Raw genomic sequence first — 25,348 nt, 5'->3', positions numbered from 1 at the left:
TTATCTAAGTCTTGAACCATTTAGAACCATTTTCCATTATTCAAGCTTTTTCCTTATTGCACTATTCATTTTTCATTATTTGGTTCTATATATGTGATACAAAAGTAGGGCACATTAAAATTTTTTATTTTACAGCTTCTACATGTCAGTTTTTTTCTAAGAACTTTGCAAGTATTAACAGCTTTAATCCTCATAGCACTTTGAGAGGTACATTATTAATATGCTAAGGAATGTCTTGCCAATCCTACTAATATTATCAGAAGAAATGAAGGAACAGAGATGTTAAGCAATTTGCCCAGTGTCACCCAGCTGGTGAATGGCAGAATTGGAGTTCTGTCCTAGTGAACTTTTATGTTGCCTCATGTAAAAACATAACAGCATATATGGAAATTCAATTCAACTAAGACTGTTGCTGGGGGAGAGCACCTTGCAACCTTCTGGTAAATGGAGAAATTGGGATATTTGTTTTAAGAATAGTCAACTAAAATCCACACTTGAATTAATTCTGAAAGTTAAGGAAGTTATAAAAGTCAGCAGAGAAGGTAAATGCTTATTTATCCTTTAAAATAAACAAGCATAAATAATGTGACTTATTTCCACATGACATGTGACATTTGATTTCATTAAAGTGATCTATTCCAGAGTCCAGAATCTCACTGCATGCTTTGCAAATGCACTAAGTATTGATTGAAAAATGACTTTAGTAAATTGCAAGTCAATATGTGAAAATACATTTTTGGCATGATTTTAAGTTTGATTGTAGGAAAACATTTAAACATATGAAAGAATGTTATAATGATACTTTAATGTGTTCCCATTACATATTTAAAATACAGCATCCTTTTTTCTGTATAAAAGTAGGTAAGAGAAAAGTGTTATGGATGACTCCTCATATATTTGGATCTCATCCAAAACAGAATTTTCTTTGTAGGCTTTGCCTTATGTAGGATCATATCCCTTAGCTTTATTTCTCATCACCTATAAATTCTTAACAGAGATATGATTCCAAAGGAAAATACAAAGTAGAGAGTCAAAACTTTTGGCAAACACATATCCTGGTAAGGAAAATTGATTTAGAATCATTCAGATGTGCTCATTATATTGACTCAGTAATTAGAGCTGATAAACTTCTCCATTTAATTTTTTAATAGAGACAAACCTGAAATCAGGGTAGTGTTGGGAATCTAAATACCAATTCAACTTCTTTCATCATCTGCATCATTTTATTACTTCAGTGAGAAATGTAAACACTCAGTCCCCATCCAACAGGTATTTTTAAAGCGTCTGCGGGATGCCCAGATTGTTTACGAAAGTTTTAAAATTTTAGAGTAGATTTTCTTTATTTGTTTGCCAAGACTTAGGTTGCATAGAGACACGGATATTTACAAGGACATTTGTCTTAGTGTTTGTGTGACCAGTTTCTAGTGTGGTGCCTCTCATATAATAGACTCCCATAAATGTTAGATGATGAATAATTGATTTCCAATGCAAAGAATGATATAATGACTTTATCAGAATTACTGTAAAGATTTGTGGTGCAATTTTAAACTAAAATGCAAATTTTGTTTGCTTTTAAAGTTATCTGTTCTATTTGTATCCTGGAGATACCGCAGCATCCATGACTATTTGAGATACCTGACATAATTGCGAAGGTTTTAGGGGTTGTTTTAGACTTATTCATTGTCCCATTGTCCTTGATATTTTCTCAAACCCATATACTGCTTTTACCTACACAGTAAGTAAAGGGAACCACATCCATATCAGATAGATAGTGGGAAATCTGTTTCTTCTCTAAGGGACCAAATCTGCCTCATTTTCTTCAGTTTAATGTCCCAGTAAGTATGAAGGGTTATTTTTTAGACTATAATTGCCATCTATATGTTGATGTCAAATGTTCAGGGTATGCCATCAGCAGCCCTTCATTTTGTGCTCTAGAAGTCATCTAAAATCAACCTAGTATAGCTGAGCAGATAATTTTATGTCATAGAGCATGTGGTAATATGTACCTTTGTCTCAGTCTTCATATGACCAGTTTCTAGCATGGCACCTCTCATAAAATAGACTCTCATAAATGTTAGATGATGAATAATTGATCTTCAAAGCAAAGAATGATTTCATGACTTTATCAGAATTACTGTAAAGATTTCTATATTGGTGAAATACTGCTGAATGCAATGAGACCTTTTTCACTTTTGTTCTTACAGATATTTCACATAAAAAACAAAAACAATTCAGCTCTGTCAAAATGGGGTTATAAAGGATGAAAAAATACTTAGCACACACACCAAATGTTAGGTGATGCAAATATGAGATCCAGAAGGTCATCTTGAGCTTCTCTTGATCCTGAGAACGTATTTCGTTGTTTGTATTAGTACAAGGAATTAGAATGATGTGAAAGTATGGACTTTTCCTCCTTAGATTGATGCTTTAAAATTTACAGTAGAGTTCAATAAAACCAGTATTAACATTATATTAGAAAAAATTTCAATAAAATATTACATAATTTTGATCTACTTAATTCATTAATCTGATGGCTCTTTAAGTACTAGATCCAATAAATAAAGCGTGTTGAGTATTGAGATAATGGCATATGTAGGAGTTTCATTCTGGCTTATCATTTCTAATATTTGAGTAGTCATGTGTGGTTCATGCAGCACTTTCACAAGTGCTATTCTAATAACAATCCTGGAAGGGAGAATAAAACTTTGCTTGGAGTTCCAGCTCCAAGTCTAACTGCTTTGTCAACTTGGAGCTGTTGCTTCATTATATCTGCTTTCCTTGTGCACTGGTGTTAATTCTGACTGGATAATAAACTTTGACAATAGAACAAAAGTTGCAATAAATTGTCACAATACATGAAATTCCAAGCTCTCCTATATTTAGCACAAGGCTTAGGAGTGCAGTGATAGAAAATGCACAAGGGAATAGGTTACTGCAAAGCAACCTCACTTGAAAAGAATCTGGGGATCGATACCAGGCTTATGAAATTGTTCATGTCAGGCATCCCCTGGATATGTTTTATTGCTTTTATTAGTGTGACTATATAATACAAGAACATATACTTCTGTGCTTTTAATTTTCAAAGCCTGCTTAGTATAGAAACCCCCGCCACTCCACTCTTCTCTCTTCTTTGACTACATTCCAAAAGAGAGGCGAACTTTCTAAATACTCATATTTCAAACAGATTCACTTTCTTTTGGGAAACTATAAAGCACTCTGTGATCCATAGAAGTGGTTTTACTCAGGAGTTCATAAAGGTATCAGTAGCCAGCAGAAATGCTCTTCTACCTGAGTGTTTGAAAACCATTGTTTAAAATCCTATTGAAATCTTTTTACAAAGGATTTAAAATAATTTATAGATTAGAAAAAATGGAGAGCTGGGCAGGTTCACCATACTGCTGTTTTCAGCTGGCTGAATAATTGCTTAGCTGTTGGTCTACTTTGGTTGTCTTATTTGGTGAAGGATGTTTGAAAAACATCTAGTTTCTAATATTTAATACATTGATATATTGTAGATATGATCATTAACACATTGGTTTTAATCTATATTAAAAAATACAACCAGATATTGAAGTTCTAGATCTTTTCAGCCCAGTATGTTGATTAAAAAATGTGTTTTATCTAGTTTAATAAAAAGAACAGAAGATAAAACTTTAGGATCTTTGTGATCCATCAAAGAGGAGAGTTTATTGATCAGCCACTTAATTGTCATTGATTTTTGGGGTGACCACATAGTTGCCAAGTGAAGTCTGAGTAACATTTGTTAGCAATTGAATGATTAATTAACTGATTTTTTGGTCCCTAAGTTAAAAGAGCAAATTGACTTATATTATGGATTTAAATATAGTTAAGATGTTTTAAGCGTGCATGTTTTCTTATATCACCAGCTGTTTGTGTTTTTTCATTTTCATTCCCGGACTAAATAATAAAGGATAGATAAAATGATTTGCTTGTACTATCATTGAAAATGAGTCAATGGAATAGATTGCAAACTAGCTGAAAAGAGCTCATAACTAATTTTAGATGTCTTTGAGTAAATTTAAACAGTTTTTTGAAAATAAATTTTTATTTTCAATAACCATATTTCATATATTAATATCTCTTATGCTTATACATACATACTTATATAAGCATAAATAGTAGTGTTTTGCATGATATAAATACAAATTGCTTTTAATGGATGATGTAACTTAAAATATAATATTTCTGGCATGTTTGATGTGATGGCTACCCCATTTACCTGGTGTGAATATTGTGCATTGCATGCCTCTATCAAAATATCTCATGTAACTCATAAATATACAAACCTCCTGTGCATGCACAAAAATTAAAAATTAATTAAAAATATATCTGGGAAAAAATTAAAATTAGCCATAGGTTTCTCCCATCCTTTGTTTTTTGGCTCAATTCATTCCTGATAATATAAAAAATAACACTTCCAAGAAAACTTCCTCTGTTGCCTTCTTTTTGGGAGTAGGTCTATTAACTTGAAGCCAGAAGACCAGAAATTTTGCTCTATAATTTATATGTTCTACGCTTTCTGGGTGAGTTTTCTAACTGTCTGATGTTTCAATGTCTTCACAAATTAAAAAGGGGGAATTATCTATAATGTTCTAATGGTGAGTTTTCATGGAACTGTTCATGGGTATGTAGACTCGGGCAGGTATCTGAAGATTCAGACAGAGAGTGATTGCTGAAGACAGCCTAATAGTTTGGTTAACCCAGCAGCTTCCTGGTTCTTGCTACAGATTATGGTCAAGAAAAGAATTTACCAGTTACCTTTAGAACTGAAAGCAACCTTTAGAACTGAAATATAGGAGAGCTTGGAATTTCATGTATTGTGACAATTTGTTGCAACTTTGTTCTATTGTCAAAGTTTATTATGCAGTCAGAATTAACATCAGTGCACAAGGAAAGCAGATATAATGAAGCAACAACTCCAAGTTGACAAAGCAATTACCTTTAGAATTTAAAATATAAAGATACTTTCTTTGCTGATTTTGAGAATTTCTTATTCTGAGGTGCTGAGTAGCTCTACATGGAGCCTTTGGGATCATGGCCATGTTGATCTTGAGGACAAGACAGAATATAACTTTTTACTTTCAGGAAAATAGTATTTTTTTTTTTGTAAAGTGATTATTCCACTTCAGATATGTCCTGAAGATACATTACTATAATAAATCAATGACTATTAACAATTATACACTATTGAATATGTTTCTATTCTGAGTATCATTCCAAATTGAGGCTGGATGTTTTTACATCCTTGCGAAATGCAAGAACTTGTATTGCAATAATTTTTTTCTGTTAGACATAAATATTCTTTATTCATAACGCAAAAACAGAAATTTTAATTTTCTGGTAATTAATGTTGTTTGTAATTGAATTCTGTGATGTTTTGAAGTTAGTTTATATGGTGTTTTTAAGCCCCTTCTGTCTTTGAAATTCACCAAGCCAGCATACTATCATATTCCTGTAGTCTCAGCTACTAGGGAGGCTGAGGCTGAAGGATGGCTTGAGGCCGGAAATTTGAGGCTATAGTGTGCTATGATGGCACGTGTGCTATGATGGCACCTGTGAATAGCTACTGAACCCCAGCCTGGGGTAGAACCCCGTCTCTAGAAAAAAATAAAATCTCTGATGTGTCTCTAGGGATTCTATTTACAATGCAATTCTTGGTGGAATTGTTCAATAAAAACTAACCTGTTGAATGTAATTAGTGTACTGCTACTAGCTGTGAGCAGAAACATAGGAAAGCTGGAGTGCTTCCTTCTTCCCTTTCTCTATGGACACATTCTCTGCTAGCCTGGTCTATACCATAGTGCAGGGCATTATTACCAGTGAATAGACATGGAGTATGTGCTTTACATATGCAGTTTTTAAAACATGTCACTAAGTGGTGGATGATGATTCAGTTTACTTAGACTGCAGGCCCAGAGTGTCCTTTTTCTTTTCCTTTCGTTTCCTTTCCTTCCTTTTTTTTTTTTTTTGAGCCATAGTCTCACTCTGTCTCCCAGGCTGGAGTGCAGCAGCACAATCTTGGCTTACTGCAACTGCTGCCTCCCAGGTTCAAGCGATTTTCATGCCTCAGCCTCCCAAGTAGCTGAGACTACAGGTGCGTGCCACCACACCCATCTAATTTTTGTGTATTTAGTAGGGACAGAGTTTTACCATATTGGCCAGGCTGGTCTTGAACTCCTGAACTTAAATGATCCACCCACCTTGGCCTCCCAAAGTGCTGGGATTACAGGTATGAGCCACCATGCCCGGCCTAGAGTGTTATTTTCTAACAGGAAGATGGCGTTTGTTCTTTCAGTGCCACGATTGCTCCCCATTTGTAAATTAAGAACCCTTAGCAATCCTGATTTTCATTAACACCTAGGTTACTATTTAGTTCTCTGAAATTGGAGCTTGCCAATAAGACCCTCAGGACTGAAAGTGTTAATGCAGCTTGGGCACTGGGAGAATTTGGTTGTGTTGAAATAAATAATGAATAACAGGAATTTTAAAATCCCCATTAAATATTTAATTTATAAAAAGCTTCTGCAGTGCCATTATTAATTTTTAGTTGAGTGTTTTAAACTTTTTTATTGTATGTATATTGAATATAAAATGGCCAACCACATGGTAGGCTCTCCATAAATATGGAATTTATGTTATTATAGTTTGGGTGGTTATTGTCCAATGAATGATTGAATGAAAACATGCAACATGGAGGATAAAAGTCATCAGCTAGCAGCAGGTCTCTGTAACTGTTCTAGTTTCCTAAAAGTCATTACACACAGAGCCCTTAAACCCAGGGGACGGCAGTCACCTCTGAGTGCAAACACGGGCACTATTTGTGATTGCTGGAGAAGGGCAAGATCACCAACTTAGCCCAGAACACATTGGGCGACTTTGTTGGTGCCACAGCTGGAGCCCTGTTTTACTTCTAACATTCTGGTAAAGTCACTCTGAAGTCAAGGGCAAAAGAAGCCGTTCAAATATTTTGGCCTCATTCCATAATAATCACAGGTCCTCTGCCAGCAATTTTGTTTTTGAGTCCTATAAAAGTCAGCTTCTACTAAATTATTACTAATCCTTCCCTAAGTTAGAAAAGACCACTAGTTTTTTTCAGGCAGGTGAGGAGTAGAATGAAGCACAGGACCCCAGAATTTTGCTTATCTAGTTTGGATGTTTTGAGCACACATTGGGTTTGCCTCCCAGTGGGTTGGGACTCATTTTAACTTGAGAGATATGTGAGGGGCTGAAAATGCTCCAGAATTCGTAGTGACCTTGCTGTATTCTACAGACCAAACTACTATGCATCTAGACTGTGCCATTATTCAAATAACAACCATGGGTAGGAAATATAATCCTGGCTATTAAACATCAAACATGATTTCTTTGCGTCTCAGCAGCAGAATTATTTTTGCACCAGTTACAAGGCTTGCCTATGAATTATTTAAAAAATAAAATCTTGAGCTCTGAGGCATTTTTGAAAAATCTTTTATTACCACCATCACATAAACATAGAAAAGAACAGATGTGTGCTATCAAAGGTGAAACTCTCTTTCATATTTGAAAAGAAACACAGTGCAGTTGCTTCTAAATATAGCTTGTTTAAGTAATAAAAATATGATGTGTCTGCAGGTAATGAAGGATGTAAAAATTAAGAAGAATCATGGGTAAGTAGAAAAGAACAGGTAAATAGTTGAAAAAAAGAATGAAATTGTCTAGGAAAAAAGAGTAATTTTCACCCAAGAAAGGCTGGAAAATAATAACAATTACGTTATTTTATTACATTAGAACAATTCTGTACAAGGTGATTGTGCACTATTTTTGCTTAGAGAAATGATATGTATAGGTTAAATGGAATGATGGCCTCAGTGCCCTAAGCCATTCTACAGCTAATACTTCAATTTAAAATGAATTTTTGAAAGCAGTAAAACATGTGTCTAGCCGATTATTCATATGATTAATCTGTTAGTTTTTCATTTTATGCTTTCTTGTCTTTGGTAAGGAGTTGGTTTATAATATTTTTCCCTTGAAGGGGACATTTAGGTGAGTGATGCCATTCATCCTTGAAATACATTGTTCAACTTTTGTCCAGTCTTTAGGCAGGTGTGAAGAGGAAATGGATTACATTTTGAAAGAGTCCTGGTGGAGAATCTTAAAACCCTCTATTTTAACACAATAAAAAGAGAGATTTAGATTTTTAAAAATCATCTGTGTTAGGTGAAGGAAGCATCTATTTCTGGGGAAATAAGCTAATTTACTTTAAATCATAAAAATTTCTTTTACAGAGAACCCTCTGAAATGCTTTGACTATAAAATGTTATAAATATTCTGTTGTCTCCTCCAGGATTTTGGAGGCATCATCATAGCTTGTGGAAATGTGGATGGGGATTCAGCTCTCTGTAGTCAGAAAGGGACAGGTGGGAAATCTTGTTTTTGAAGAAGAGTGCGCTTGTAGTAGCAAGTTACCACAGTCAACTTTCACCTCTGCCAAATGTGTGATTGGCTTAAGCTACTTATATTTTCAAATCTGTTAATTATTCACAGTTTTGGCAGAGCTGCTGCTTCACACAGTGTTGGTGGCTGTCGTCCACCGTTTTTTTTTTTGTTTTTTTTTTGATGAGTGCCATGAAAGAGAAAAATGGATTTTTTTTTCCTTCTGAAGTCTTTAAGGATACCACCGTAGCTTTTCTGAACAAGAAACAATTTCACAGTTTTATTATGGAATGGGTGCTAACCTCCCAGCATAATTCTGTGGTTTTTAAGTGTTACACCAGAGCTGGCTCAGGGAAAAAGCTATATACAGAGAATTTGGTGGGTTCCAAAAGAGAAAAGGGAACAGAAAAAAGGAAGAGTACATTTTGTGGTTGCAAGACTTATGGTTTAGGGGACCCCTTGGGGTTCAGTGCCATTCAAAGGCAGGAAGTATCCATTCATAAGTCTTGGTCCCTCTCTACTGTATTTGGTATCATAATTTAAATGAATTCAGGGCTGAATGCCAGCATCAATCAGTTCCACATGTTTGATCAAATCTCTATTCCTGCCTACATAGTCCTTTCAAAAAGCACGCTGTACTAGAGGGATGATAGCACTACTCGGGGCTACACATCCATCTTGCATTTCTGGCTAGTGAAGGAAATCATGAAGTTGCCTCCATGCTCTATAATGAATACAGTTTCAGGAATTTCTAGCTCCAAAGAAGTGATATTCCTTTTAACACTACACAGTTGACCCAAGAGTATTGCCATTGTTTGAAACACGATGCAACACCTTTTCTATAACTGTCTATAGAAAAAGGAGTTATGAGACATGATATCTATGAACATTAGTTTAGCTATATAGTTTATTTTATAGAGCCAGTCTGTTAGTCAATAGATTATCTATTTTACTAAGTTCTTATTTTTTCCTATAATTTATTTTGAAAATATTCAAACATATTAATTATATAATAATTAATAAATAAAAATAAAAATAGAGAACAAAGGATAAACATTCAAACAATTTAAAATAAAGCTAGATTCTACATAACATTTTGCTGTACTTGGACACATATCTAGTTGACTTTTTGATAGTTTCTACAATTTCATTTACTGGAAAAATAAAGTTTACATGCAGACACACACAAATGCACACACACACACACACACACACACAGAAAAGAAAGTAGGTAATTTCAAAACAAGAGTTTTGAGATAAGTATGGATCCAGTTGAATACTTTAAGATAGAGTAGAAAGGTGATTACCGAAGGCTGGGGGCTAGGAGTAGAGGATGGGGAGTTTTGGTTAAAGGGTACAAAGTTTCAGCTAGACAGGAGAATAAGTTTTTTGAGATCTATTCTACAACATGGTGACTATATTTAATAATAATGTATTGTGTATTTCTTAATTGTTGAGACTACATTTAAGATGTTCTCATCACAAAAAAATGCTATGTGAGGTGACTGATAGGTTGATTAACTTGATCAGTCATTCCACATTGCATATAACATCACATTGTACCCCATAAATACATACAATTATAAATTACTGATTTACAATATAAAAGAACACTCTCAAGATAACTTTAATGCCTTAAAAAGGCCGAGTTAATACGCATGGTAAAGTTCTGGTATACAATATTTGCTTAAAAATTAGCTATATTACTTTAGAGTCACACTTCATTTATGGCTTCATCCATATGATGACTTTACAAATAAGATTAGATGTGACATCATATGGAACTAAATTTCAAGCTATGTTATTAGAACTAGGTGTATGGACTTGACAATCAGCAAAGATGAATTTGTGGAGAACCTGTTGTGTGATGCTTTAGATCCCCCATGCTTTTGCATAATAATAAAAATGCAAATAGTTCCTACAAAGAAGTAAATTATTCTCAGTTATTCCTCCCTTGTTAAGATAACGGATTAATATACAAAGGTGGTATCTGACAAAAACAGAGCATATTTATCATTAAAATGCTAAAGTTCCCTCCGGCTCTGAAAGTCTCTGATTCAGTAAGCTCTGAAATGGCGTTCTGACTTCAGTATTAAGTAGAGTCATATTTGAAGGAGGTTAATGTAGATGTGAATGAGAGGAAATGCTGTTTGGTCGAAGAACTTCTGATTCTTGGCAAGCAATACTCAGGGCTCCTTGACATGCAGTACAAACACCCATAGATATCAGATTCCTGTAATCTTTGATTTTTGGGCTCGTAACCCTTTACTATGTAGCGATCAGAATCCTTTAATACTTGGACACTATTTGTATTTTATTAGAAACCTCTTTGGCTGTAGTACAAGTGTTACCAACTAAAGTGAGCATGCTATATGGAGAGAAGAAAACTAGGGAGAATTTTCTTTTCAGTTGCATTTGATCTGGCAATATTTTAAGGAATTCTATGTGCACATTAATGCAAGGAAAACTTACATAATATACATAACGTAACTCAGGAATTACAAATCAACAGATTAAGAGAAAATTTTAGAATTTTAAATGTGGAAGAGACTTCAGAGAGACTATTTCACTCCTCCTCATTTTACATATAGCATAATGATGGTAGACAGTGTTGATTTCATCGACTTGCCTAAATCAACCCTTGTAATAATGGGCAGATCCAAGACAAGAATCCAAGACCCTTAACTTTGACGCCTATTGTTTTCCTACCATATGTCAGATATTCTGACACTAGCGTTTTTAACTGTGATTTGTAACTAAAGGCACTGGGGCACAAAGATGAAGTACTTGCTGGAGTTTACACAGCTAGCGAGTGGTCAAGCTAGGATTTGATTCATGTTGGCTGGTGCTAGCCTCCATGCTTCTAGACACAAAGTAGAATTGCTATGAGTGAGTGAATGAATGAATGAATGAATGTGCTGTGAGCACAGAAAGGAGCTGTAGCTCACTGGAGTTTGCAAAGACATAGAGGTTGAGATTAAATAATGAGTACACATTTTGAAGGGGAGAAATGGTAAACAGCATTGTAGGAACAGGTCATGGACTCCTGCCTGATGAGTTTGGGGAGACTGATGCCCCTGAGTGGGACTCAGGATGGGGGAATGAAAGAAGATGCCAGAGCAACACAGTTTAGTTCAGATGGTAAGAGCGGGGTGTGCCATATTAAGAAATTTGAAATCAAACCAGCAATTAAATAGAGAAAGGGAAGAAAACAATGTATATTTAATACCTATTAAAGGAAAATGAAAATGCTTCTGAAAGGAAAATAAAGCACCCAATCCCAGCTCCTTTAATGTTTTACACATTTACACACACGCGCGCGCGCGCACACACACACGGAGTCCCTTTTATGAAGTGCCCCCTGCTGATGGTCAAAGGTCTCCCTGCCAGTGAGTGATGGGAGCACAGGATTGTCCCATCTGATGCTAAAGCTTATTTTGACCTCACCTGGTTCCTGAGAGCCAATGGAGGCTTTGAAGCAAGGGTGTGTCCTGCTCACAGGTTTTTGTTTTGTTTTCAGCCGAAGAGCCAGGAACCAGGAAGAAAGGACCAGTGAGGGGAGTGGGAGGGTCAGAGAGGCGGGGCCATCCCAGGCCCAGAGGCAGCACCAGTTCCTAAGGCAGTGAGTAGCATGGGGATCCAAAGACAGTTCTGATTTGTGATTCTTCCTGAACTACCCTGAACTACCCTTGGACTTTCTAGTCAAAGTGTGCTTTGGTTGTGCTGTGCAGATGTGGCCCTGGTGACTCAGCAGTGCTGTATATTTGGGTCTATTGCACTTCAGTAGTTGGCTGGGGCATGAAGTTGATCCCTCTGTGAGCAGGTTTTGGTCTTGTTGACAGTTATACACTCAAATGGTTTGTTTATTTAACTAATGATTAGTGCCTTTAGCACAGAATATTAGCACTCAAATTAGTGTTTGTTGAGCTTGACAAAATGCCCATCATTGGCAGGGTGGGAGGTTACTGCTGTACCTAATTTGAGGGGCCTCAGTCGTTGCTGCTGATGGTCTAAAATAGGAGATTCCATCTCTGAGTTTTCTGAGATGGAAGGAAATTGATGCTTCTTAGAGTCCAGTTTTGATTAAATTATTTTTCACATTTTAAATTCTCCGTGGATTTCTGTTAAACAAGGAACATTGGAATGATTGTATTTTTATGAGTTATTTTACATTTTTCCTTTAATGAGTGTAAAATTTTGTGAGTAGATCAAACTCAAGTGTTAATTATGAAGTGTTAATTCAATAAATAATGTGTTGTTTCTACTTCAGCCTCATACTTAAAAATAAATTATTTAAATTAGCTCTCCTCTGTCCAAAACCAGAAAGTAAATACATAAAGCTTTTCTATTTCTGCTGGATATTTTTCTGAAGGTAAAAACAAACCTCTTTCAACAATTTACAGAAATGTTTAGGATTCTTTAATGTTTAGCCTAAAGGGGAAATCAGTGAGATGCCAGAGTGAAGTAGTTAGGGTAATGATAAGAGAGTAATGAGAAAAAAATGGACAATGGAAGGACATTATCCTGTTGGGAGGATAATGAGAGGGAATAAGAGATCAACAGCGAGGGAGCATTCATGAAGATCAGCTGGGAAATGCGTTGGGCATAGGGAAATAATGAAGATGTAAACAAAAATTCAAGAACTCTTACTCCTTCAGCTGTCTGCTTGTTCACTACAAAGGGAAGTGTGGAGCACTGCTGAACAGTGAGCAATCCAAAGCAACCGTGGTAAGGAATAGAAAAGAAAGGAAGTGTAACAATAGTTATTTCTACTTCATATACAGTTTTTAGATTCATTAGAAGATTGGAAAATATTTGATAATTGTTGCTTTCAGTCATAAAGGTATGTGAACAATACACTTGCAATTCGTATCAAATCCATTTGATGAAGGTTGGTTGAGTTTGACATTCTTTGCTTAATCAGGCTTGCTGAGACTTTTTTAGATAAGTCCACTAATGAATGATTGATGTGAATTGACATAATGTAGGATTACCACAGTGTGGTTCGTAAGTGACTTCAGTGTATTTGGGAATATTGTTTTAATTCTAAAGCGGGGTAGGGAGGTCAGAGGTCATTTAGCCCAACTGTCATTTCATAGATGAAGAAAACAAAATCCTGGAGAATCTAAGTGCCTTTGCCTGAGGCTGAAGCTGGTTCAGAGCTGTCTAAGAATTACTGGCATTCCCCGAGTCCAGTGAGATTTCATCACACACTGCTCCAGCCTGGCAGGGCAGGCTGCAGGAGAGCCGGATGCTGTCCCTTTTTGCTGCCATTTTATCAGTTAACTTGCTGGCTTCAAAACGGAGCTAACCCAAGGGAAAATAAATACACATTATTTTTTTAAAAGTCAGAAGTGCCCAAGACGACAGAGGCCAGTGATGTGGGGGTAGTGCGCCAGCCCAAGAGCCAAGCGTCCTGTCTCCAGGGTTCCTGTTAATTAGTGAGCCTGGGGAGATAGCAAATAGCTCCCCTTTTAGGGGAAGAGTTTCTTCAGGTGATAACAGGCAGAGGCCAAATCTCAACAAATCCAAAATTCCTACCAACTTGAAATTCTAATATAATGTCATGGGTGCCAAGGAGAACCTGAACTTTTAAGGACATTTGTGGCTTATGCCTTATCAAAATGAGGAAAAGTAAGTAGTATAATCTCTCTGAAACAGCTACTGTTATTATTGAAAAATGATACTATTGGCTGAAAATCTCAGATGGAATGTGAGAAAAATGTTGATGACTCAGCTCTACATAAGAAAGGAGATAGCATAAGCAAAGAACAAATTTCTGATTACAAGAAAACCAAACCCAAGCTAACCGTGTTGCTCCTGCTATTTAATTGTCATCTGCCTTACTAGTCTTGTATAGGCATTTATCTGATTCATGAAAGTTTAGAAAACTCCCACCTCAACTTTGTGTTCAGGTAGCCATAAATTAGGAAAGGAATTTAGTTTCTTTCTTTATAGAAAAATGATGTGTTAACTGTTATGACAAATTGAAATGTAATATTTTAAAGTCTTCAGTTAAAATAAATTGCCCGAGTTTACCATTTTAACTATGGCATATGATTAAAGTAGATACACATAAAATTCATGTTGGATACCTAATTCAGGATTTAATTAGTGTCACCATCAGGAAATTCTTCCACGGGGAAGTCTGGCATTTCAAAAGCCATAGAGACACTAGATGCTGTCTAAAAGTGTCTTGGAGCCCTCTGATTTTATTATTGTCCTGTGTAATGTTACTATTTCATGATACTTTTTCAACATTAACACAAAATAGATGAACACACACATTTGATGTTTTTTCAGGATCTTAAGAAAGGAAGAGTAGTAGCTTGTTAGGATAATAGCTGAAAAAGAAAAAAATTCAATTTTTTTTTTTTTGAGACAGAGTCTTGCCCTGTCACCCAGGCTGGAGTACAATGGCATGGTCTTGGCTCACTGTATTCTCTGCCTCCCAGGTTCAAGCAATTCTCCTGCCTCAGCCTCCCGAGTAGCTGGGATTACAGGTGCCTGTCACCACGGCTGGCTAATTTTTGTATTTTTAGGAGAGAGGGGGTTTCACCATGTTGGCCAGGCTGATCTCAAACTCCTGACCTCATGATCTGCCCGCTTTGGCCTCCCAAAGTGCTGGGATTACAGAAAATTCTTAATGAACAAAGAGAATGAAGAAATGTGTAGACCCAAAGAGGAGAAAAGGCAGTTTTATTTTGTTTTCATTGTTTTAAGTATAGAATTACGAGTACTATAACATAGGCCTAACAGTTCACAAGAGGAACAGGAGAGTAAGTGGACTGACAGTCTGACTCTACTTTGAATTTTACCAGGACCTTAAGAAAGACAGAAGCAGGAAAGGGGGCAGTTGAGATAAAATTCAAAAAAGATTTAAAAAGTTAGACATTCAGAAAAAATCCAAAAGGAAATATACCGGCATTTGATAATGTGCAAAGATGTAATCAAACAGAGAAGGAAAAGTAAAAAAAAAAAGACCTTAAAAACATTGGAGCTTCTGATAGTTGGGTTTTAACTTTCCAATACAGAGGCCATCTGGATTCACAAGGGCAGGATATTTCTGACAGATGAGAAAATGACTGAACAATTTCCCCAAAAAGCCCGTGTAGTCAAACTATGAACAGCTCTTGACACGCATTCCAGGTCGTATAAGGAACTGCCAGATATTAAATCCAGAAAGACCATTGTTTTGAAGGCCTCTTCATGAAGGGGAGAAATGCATGAAGGCTAAGGAAGGAATATACACACACAGGGTTTATGTTTTTGTAAAAGACAGAAAGGTGACCCAGGCAAAAATAAAGCAATCTGTTTGTCATGGACCTTATTAAGACAAATAACATCATAGTCACACACATACACACATACCCCAAATTTATGAAGAATCAGTGAGATCAGTGTTAAGACCAGTAATAAATAAAACAATTTCATCTATAAACACTGATACTATAGAAAAAGAAGGATGAATTACCTAATACATCTGAATGTAACTTAGTTTGATTGATTGATGGTATTTTCATTAATAATTTTAGAAGGAGCCTCACCATTACACATAGATTAACTGTTGGTTAGAGGACTTGGACATAGGTATGTTTAGGATGTCTAAAAGTTTAACTCTCTGGTGAGACTAACAAGGTCCTGAAATTGTTAAAAATTCAAATGACAATTTTCAGTAAAATGCAGGATAAGACCCAGTAGAGTTAATGCAGTCTTCCCTCATTGAGTGGGACAAGATGTCGTTGCAGGGATGAGAGGCCAGAGCCTGGGCCTCTCTCACTGTTCTTTGAAATGTCATCTGCAGTCCATCTCTGGCAAACGATGTAGTTTCCAAAAGGGATCAGCTATTCTTCATGCCTTTAGATATTGCATTTCCTTCCCAGGAGTAAAGAACATCCCACACTCGTCCTTTTCACCTCGTTGCTCTTATTCATACTTAAGTATTCAACTCAAAGAGCACCTCCTCCTGGAAGCTTTTCTGATATCCCTTAACCACTACCTAAGTCTGACCTGCTTTTCTTTTTCTGAGCTTCCAGAATACTCTGAATACAACTGCTAGGGGAACAACCATATGTGATGGTGAGAGGCAAATACTAGTTAGTGCCTGGGCCAGCAGGGCAGTTTGACCTCTTGAAGCTGTGTGGCCAAGGGGAGTTGCATGACTTCTCTGGGCCATTTCCTCCTCTGTAAAGTGAGGATAATAGTAACCACCTCATAATGCTGTCACAATAGCTTTAATGAGTTCACCTATGCAAACAATTAGAACAGTGCCCTCTGGCTGGCACATGGGAACCCCTGTAAGTGTAAACTGTCATTGTCCTTTTTGCACCATCATTGTTTCATCATGGTTGTTGTTATCACGATTATTTCTCTACGCTCACTGATCTAAAAAGAAAAATTCTTTTCAGGACATTTTTGGCTTTGCAGCCTGAGTATCCAGCACCTTCAGCACACAATATTTTTCACTAAATGTTTTGTCGCGTAAATAAATAACGGATAAAAAAAAAAGTGAGTGGCTATTTATAGGCTCTGAGAGATTAGATGTTAGCAATGAAATGCATGGCTTTTGTTTGTTTGCTTAAGCAAATATAAAAAATTGGGGTCGAGTGTGCAAGCACTTGTAGTCCCCAGCTACTTTGGAGGCTGACACAGGAGGATCATTTCAGCCCAGGAGTTGGAGGCTGCAGTGAGCTATGATGGCCTCTGTGACTAGCCACTGTTCTCTAGCCTGGACAACATAGTAAGATCCTGTCTCTGAAAAATAAGGAATAGAGGGTAGGCATCATTTGGGAATTCCTGTTTTGCTGTAGTCACCATAACTTGCATTAAATTATTGGCTCTAATTTTCATCCACACACATTTATGTTGCTTAGCAATAAAAATATGTTGTTTTATTGGATTAAGTTTACAGATTTATGTTTTTATGGATAGTGATTAATTTAGTACTTTTTCCAGCTGAAATCTAGCTAGACAAATTTAGTACCAGAGTAGGCTAATGAGTATGGTAACATTCTGTGAAAGTGGCACTCAAGATAAACTGGGGTGGTTGGAGTGCAGTTGGGAAGACAGGTGTGCCGCCCCATTCCCTGTGGCTGATCCTCCCAGGTGTGCGCGGAAGGAGCAGAGCACCTCCAGGGCGGCTCGTCCCAGGATCTTGCTCTTCCCTCTTCCCTTCCACTTCCTGATCCTGAGACTTTGAGCTGGTTCTTAAACTTCTGTGTGTCTCAATTTGCTCACTTATAAAATGGGGATGATACTCATTCCTACTCCATAGGGTTGCTGTGCGGACAAAATGAACTTCTTTGCAAGGCCTTTGAATGGCACCTGGCGCATAATGAGAGCTGTGTAGGTATTTGTTCTAATTATTATTGCCTTTTCTTTCTCTAACTTGCCATTTTCTTCCCTTACTCTCAAACATCCAAATGCAAAAGGGGATGATGGTGAGCTGTTGGGGTGAAGGTGAGATGCTGCTTAGAAATTCACCTTGGGTTTTCTTGAGTGAGGGTGGAGGGAGTTCTTCAGCTGTCTTCCAGGACTTTCCTGCTCAAAACTGGGCTTGGACGATAGCATCAGACAGCCAGGACCAAGCCATTCTGTTTTCATTTTAAGGGAGATAGGAAGTTGTGTCAAGTGTCACCTTTCACTGATAATCCATTTTAAGCATTTGATATTGCTCTTTGTGGGGGTGGAGGTGGGGGACAGAGTGGGGATAGGGAACGATATCTGGATAAGGCTATATTCTCCAATTGAGCTAAGAGTAGATGCCTAACCTCACCCCCTCACTCCTGCGTCAGCGCTGGCATTTGGGCAGCAGTTTGTGTAGTAATTATCATAGAGATTACTTTAAAATAGGACTGGCATAGATTTCAATCTTATCTGGTAACGGTTAACTTATTAATGATCATTTGGGCCTGTTGGCAGCTGTTCTGTCTTTAAACTGTGAGACAGATACAATCTCTCAAACTGCACGGGATAAGCAATTGGATGGGAGACCAGGAAGAGCTCCTCGATATTGCAGGAAGGGTTTTCAAAAAGTTGGCCTCTGTCAGTCCGATGGGAACTGGTTGGGGAGGATACCTGGAAGGCCCCTTTATGGATGGTCCATGTACAGAGCAAAATCTTGGCCACTTACAGATTTTTATTTGGGTACATTTTCTTTCAGCCTGCTTCCCTGAAGGTTCCAAGGACTTTCAGTCTGAAAGGGCAGGAGCAGCTAAGCAATTACTGTCAATGTCTATGTTGAGGCTGCCCTATCTGCTGAGGTCACAGGAGCAGCCCCACATGTTCTTGCTACCAGAAAACACATTCTCCAGAATAGATCACTCAAGAGGCTAGGCAGTCTGCTGTGAACACAGTCTTTAAATACATTACAGTGTGGGCTCTGTCAGAAATAGTTTCCTTCCCCTGACATGATGGAGAGATTGGATATATAATTATGATTTGCCCCAATTCGACTAAGACCACTTTTCTTGATGATAGACTGTCCTACTTCATACCTTAGCAAACATTTACATTTATGTCTGGAATAAATTCTAGCTGATCCCTCCTTTCTTGTAATAGTGGTGACTGGGCATTGACCTTTTTATTACTGTGGAAAAATTCACATAATATGAAATTTACCATTTAAACCATTTTTAAGCACGCAGGTTCAGTGGCATTAAGGACTTTCACGTTGTTGTGCAACCATCCACCACCACTCATCTCCTCAAAGTTTTCATCATCCCCAACTGAAAGCCTGCACCCTCTGGTATCTCCTCAATCTTCCCTCTGCCAGCTCCTTATAACGACTGTAGACAGTTTATTTTTAGCATGTGTTTTTCACTGAGTGCCTACTATGTGCTAGGGGCATCAGCCTGGCAATAGAATGGTGAGTGCGCCTTCTAGGATCTCATAGGAGGAGTGTCAAAGAATTTGGGGACCGTGTTTTAAATCCTGTCCAACTCATAATGGGAGAGTCATGCTCTGGACTTAAGAGGAGTATGGGCATAGCCAAGCTTTGGCCATGAGGAGAGGCTTCTTCTTAAGAGAGATATCCAGACTGAATCTTAACTTCTCTTAGCCTTGGTTTCTTTTATTCTTTTTTCTTTTCTTTTCCCTCCCTCCCTCCCTCCCTCCCTTCCTTCCTTCCTTCCTTCCTTTCCTTTCGTTCATTCGTTCATTTGTTCTTTCTTTCTTTCGAGATAGAATTTCACTCTGTGGCCCAGGATGGAGTGCAATGGTGCAATCTTGGCTCACTGCAACCTCCGCCTCCCAGGTTCAAGCCTAAGCCTCCCAAGTAGCTGGGATTACAGGCGCCTGCCATCACATCCAGCTAATTTTTTGTATTTTTAGTAGAGATGGGGTTTCACCATGTTTGCCAGGATAGTCTCGAAGAGACTTCAAGAGATCTACCCACCTCAAGAGATTCTACCAGCCTTGGACTCCCAAAGTGCTGGGATTACAGGTGTGAGCCACTGCACCCAGCGGTTTCTTATTATATAAAATTGAGATAACATTGACCTTAGAGGGTATCCATGAGCTTTAAGTGAAGTGGTGTAATTGAAGCACCTAACACAGTGCCTGGACTCACAAAGCAATCCTAAATGTCAGAGCTTTATTATTATTAAAGAAAGCACAGGCATTAGCCAGAGGGATAGGTGAAGGAAGAGGAATGCAATTGGAAGTGATGACAGGGGCAGAGGTTCCAAGGCACCTGACTGTGGGGTGTGCTCTCGAGAGTGCGAGGAAGGAGCCGTCACAAAACAAAACAATGTTTGTTGGTGGAGTCATTAATAATAGTGAATATGAAAGAAATTATTCAATGTGTCATTAACATAATAGTAAATATTAAAATTTTAACTAACATTGGACATTATTTCCATTATTTGATTTTACTATGTCACAGTTCCACTTATAAACTTAAAATGACCATAAGAGAACTCTAGACTTTTCCCTTAAACTTTTCAGTATTTCCATCCTAGTTACTTAGGGCTACATCCTTAAGGTCATCTTGAATCCCACACTTCTCCTTCACTCCCATATTGGGTCCAGCTCTTCCTCTCAATTTCTGATGTTCCTGCTCTAGCCAAACCATGAGTGCAGCTCATGTGGATTGCTGTAGAGGCTTTCTATCTAGTCTCCTTGATTTTCCTCTTACTACCCTACCATTCCTTTTTCACCCAGAAGATGGAGAGAGAAAATATTAAGCATTAAGTCAGATGATGCCACTGATTCACACACGAATCTTCAGATTCTTTTCATTGCACTGAAGGGGAAAATCTAGTTTCTCTTTATGTACTCAAGACTATGCATTTTCCAGACCTTTTCCATCCCTCCAATCTCATTTTGTATTTTTCTCTGCTTTATTTATTAATTTTTAATGTTCTTCATATTGGCTAAACTTATTCCCACCTCAGGGTCACAGCCCAATCTGCTCGCTCAGTCTGGAACAATCTTCCTTGAAGCTAGCTTGTTGTCATTCGATTCTCAGCCTAAATGTCACCTCCTCAGAGAGGCCTTCCTTGATTGCCCACTCTAAAACATCTTCGCTCTTCAATCTCAATCCTTACATCTTACTTTGCAATCTTCATAGATCTGTGTGCTTGGAAGTTTTCCCATTTATTGGTTGACCTTGTTTGCCTCTCCCCACTAGAATTTAAGCTCCTTGAAAGCAGGGGTATACATGCCTCATATTTTTGTTCCCTAATTTATACCCAATGATTAGAACAGTGTCTGGAACATAGCGTATGCCCAGTTAAGTGTTGGCCAAATACTTAAGCACATGAATCTTATATAAAATCAATAAATGGTTGACGTATGCCCAGTCAGTGTGAAACACAGGCACCTGCAATGGGCACTGGGATGAGAAACTTGTACATCTTGTCTTAGAAGTTTTCAAACTCAATGAAGTAACCAACATATAAAGAATTTCAATGTGCCATTAGTTGAGACTAATGAAATATCAGAACTTTAAGTATGAGTTCTTATTTTCTATAATGCCTTAATCTAATCCCCTGTCTCCAATCTAATTCATCTCTTCCTTGTTCTTTTCACACCTATGGCTTCTCTTGCTCACCTGTCATTCCTAACTGGAATGTGTCATACCTAACTGGTCTCCAAAGTGGACAATTGCTTATACTTCTTTGTACCCCCAATAATTTTTTTCTCTGCATATGGCAAATATATCTTAGTTGATAATTGTATTGATTGACTAACAATTAATATGAATGTGATACTTCATATCAAATACTTAGATGTGTTTTTGCCATGAAATTCTGATGTATGATGTTTCTGACACAATGACTCAGTATGTGGATGGAAGAGCTTTATAGAAAAAATGAGAGGAGATTCTGATTCTCATTGAAAACGTACACAGGTAATGCCTACTCTTCCCAAAGTTAACAGAGGAAATCCTTGTGGCCATAGTGTAAACATTGTAAATAAGCAGTCTGTTATCAATCATGTTTTATTACCATTGGAACATGCTGAGTGCTTTGATAATGACCTCAGGAGCCAGTAGCCTCAGTAACCTAGATGTTACCAAGGAACTCTAGAACAGCTCAAAGCCTGAAACATTGACCTTCAACCTGCCTGGAAGCAGATGGAACACTTTGTGAACAACTGGCCATGTGTAAATGTTAACCTGTTTACTTAGTGACGTTAGAAGAAGCAAACGAGCACGTATGCTTATGTTTTTCCATTTCGTAGAGCTTCAGTGGCTTTTGTTAAGAAAAGTTCTTCAAATATTAAACAAAAGACTGGGAAATATTAGATTCATTAGTAATGCACAACTTACTACCATTGCTTTAGCAGCAAGTGTGCAGTGTGCTTAAGAGAAGTAACACTAACAAACATTACTTATTTCTGTGGTTGTCAACATTTAATTAAACAGGGCCCCTACATCTTAAGATGTCACTGTTTTGTATATATGCAATAAAAGGTTTAAATTAAAATACTGTACAATTAGTTTGCCTAGAAAAATGACTTTTGCAGACCTCTACAATAGACAGTTTAGAGAAATAAGCATTTTGTGTTTAAATTGTGCTCCTTAGTATTTTAAACAGATGGCAATGGATTTCCTCTTGATTATAACTTTGAGGCATGCTTTACTAAATGGAATCAGCGGGGTTCATTAAGGTCCCATTTGATGTATCAGTATTATAAAAATACCATGTTAATTATCCTCAAACGTTGCAAGTTACCTCCATTTTCCTGCAATCAGAAGATGAGAGAAACCCTGTGAAGCAAATTAGTCCTAATTGAAAGAGGACTGATTAATATTTAAATAAGGCATTGTGTGAGGGATTCTGCCATGAGAAAAATAGGCTGAACATCTGAATTAATTGCATAGCAGGTTAAATTAAATTTCATATAATGGGTTGGAAGATGAGTTGGCACAGTGCTTTAGCAGTGAGCACAATGGCTGAAATACCAGTCTTTTCTTTCACTCTTGGCTGGATTCCATCGAGGTCCTTGTAGCCATTACCTCTTTGTTGTCTCTTTCAATGCAAACAAAGGTACTAACAGAAAATTGCTACCACATTTTAAAAAATGTTAATCCTTTTTGGGAGACAGCACCTGTCTACATTTTCTCCATTTCTCTTCCACCTTGTCTGTAAAATTGGGAAACATTAGTATCTTTTTCCTTGCCAGGTTTAATGAGGATTGATGTCATAAAATGCTAATGGCTGGAATATAGTTAGAATTGTGCTATTAGTGGGTTATCGCTGTCTGACATTTTCACTGCACAGGAGCACGCATGTGGAGCCTGTTTAAAGTGATTGGGTTACGTAAGGGTCCCTGTTAGGGATATTTAATCCAACATAAATTACTTATGCACTTTGTTAGTGTTCAAAGAAAGAGTGTCACGTTGTACATGCTGGCAGTTTTCCAGTCAAGAGCTGTTAATTACTGTACAGCGACTGAATACATTTTGCGGCAGTGGAAGTCATGGGGATGGAGCGGGGGACTATATCTATATTCCATCTAACTAAAAATGAATAAATGAGAGTGTATAGGAAAAGAAATAGACTGAAGTCATTTTTGCCCTTAGGAATTATAGTGCCATTTGTTTTCATTTTGAAAATAAAAACAAATGACAGTACGATTTCCTCCGAGGAAAAGTACTTTAGTTGTAAAGCATTTCTGTCCCAAAACGAGCAATTATCTATTTGTATGCTGATGAAAACCAAATACATTTCCTGAAGCCTCAATTCAGAATTTTACAACTTTGTGAACCTCAAGGTTTGCTACGTTATTGACTAATCAAGTCAAAAACTATAGCAATGATAAAAACAATGTAAAAAATATTTTACAGCTACCATAATGTTTCTAAAATTGCCTGTTTACAAACTTTGGTAGATCAGCAACTGTCTTTTTAATGTAACTTTGAAGGATCGAGCAGACTTTGTTCATATTAAAACTATGAAATCTGCTATTGTTTGAAAACCTAAGTGGGAAAAAGAAAAGTTCTTTCAAAAAGTCTATTTTTCTGCTTTGAGTAACATTGCAGTCAAGTCAAGGAGCTGAGCTAATCTATGTTCCTGAGTGTGCACCCCGGTGTTATTTAGAAGAGTGTTCATAGGCAATATGTATGTATGTATGTATGTATCTATATATTTATCTAAATATCTATCTAGATATGTTTATATCTGTCTATATATTAGATCTTCCCAATACTATCCATTTGCCACAATAGCCTGAAGCATATATTATGATTTTTTTGCAAACAATTCATTTTTGATGTCTAAGAAATTATAAAATATATGGTTTCTAAGCCTTTGTAAAATAACCCCTTTTCTGAATTATGGCTCTGAACAAAGAACATTTCATTTTTGTAGCTCATATTATAGCCATCGGTTTTAAATTAAGACTTGGAAATATGTGACTAGCATATTTATAAACTTCCTTTAGAAAGGAAAAAAAAGTTCGTTCTTATTGAGGAATGATAAGTTAGGCACAACTGGGTCAAACACATGGTGCTATTTTAATAACAGAATTAAAATGTTTTGATTAGCAATATTAAAAAGAATTTCTTATTAAGGGGAGCTCACTGCTATTTTATACAAATTTGTGGTAACAGATACAAATTCATGCAGTTAGTTCTAATGGTTAGTATATCATCTATTAATGAATTCATGCTTCGAAAGATTTCAAAGATGTTTCTGCTTTGAACACAGAGTTGTAAGACTTGATGCTAGGGAGTTGATTCCTAATAATTCACATGGGATATCAGTGAAATACGAAGCCCAGCTAAATTTAACCGGCTAACAACCATGTGTATGAAGAGCAGTAGGTCACAGTTTTGCAAGAAAGGACCTATTACCACGTTCAAATATATAGAAGTCTATATTCATCTCTTGATGAGGATCATATGTGTACCGGTAACTCCTCTAAGGCTAATGGGAGTTCATCAGAAATATCATTTGTGCACTTCTGGGCAATGGACCAATCTCGTGAATGGATTGTGAGTGATGAGACTATTTCAATGAAGTCCATAAAAAATCAGATTGGGCAAAGGTAATAATTCCTTCATAATTGGCTTAATGATGAGAGGAAACATGAAAAGATATAAATCTGTGCAACAAATCAAGAATGTTTTAGAAAAGTACTTAGACTCAAACCAGTTGGTGCTGTCAAACAGAAAGACTGGTTTTAAAAAGAAAACATTTTCATGTTTTAAATCATCTTTGTCATTCAAAAATTTTTTAAAAACCCTTGCATCTATGACATAAGGATGCATTTCATGTGACTAACACTGAAACAAAGATAATCAATTGCAAAAATGTCTGCAAATCTCAAAGATCACATTTTTAAAAAAATCTGAAGTGTAATTGGAGGAAAATTTCATGGTCTGTAATTCTAGCATCTCTTAGGTAGACAGATATTTCTGCCTGCTGGAGATGTTATATGCTTTTATAAAACTTGGAACCTTCTT

The 25,348-nt window shown here is 36.9% G+C and overlaps 1 protein-coding gene across 1 annotated transcript in view; it reads left to right on the top strand.

Moving 5' to 3' along the window:
• Nucleotides 1-25,348, top strand: part of TOX (thymocyte selection associated high mobility group box) — a 313,830-nt gene that overhangs the window by 67,350 nt on the left and 221,132 nt on the right. The window lies entirely within an intron of this gene.

The sequence above is a fragment of the Trachypithecus francoisi genome, unplaced genomic scaffold (genome assembly GCF_009764315.1).
Source record: "Trachypithecus francoisi isolate TF-2019V2 unplaced genomic scaffold, Tfra_2.0 Lachesis_group7, whole genome shotgun sequence".
Taxonomy (NCBI): domain Eukaryota; kingdom Metazoa; phylum Chordata; class Mammalia; order Primates; family Cercopithecidae; genus Trachypithecus; species Trachypithecus francoisi.
The sequence above is the reverse complement of the archived record's forward strand: the minus strand, read 5'-3'. Positions and strand labels throughout refer to the sequence as shown.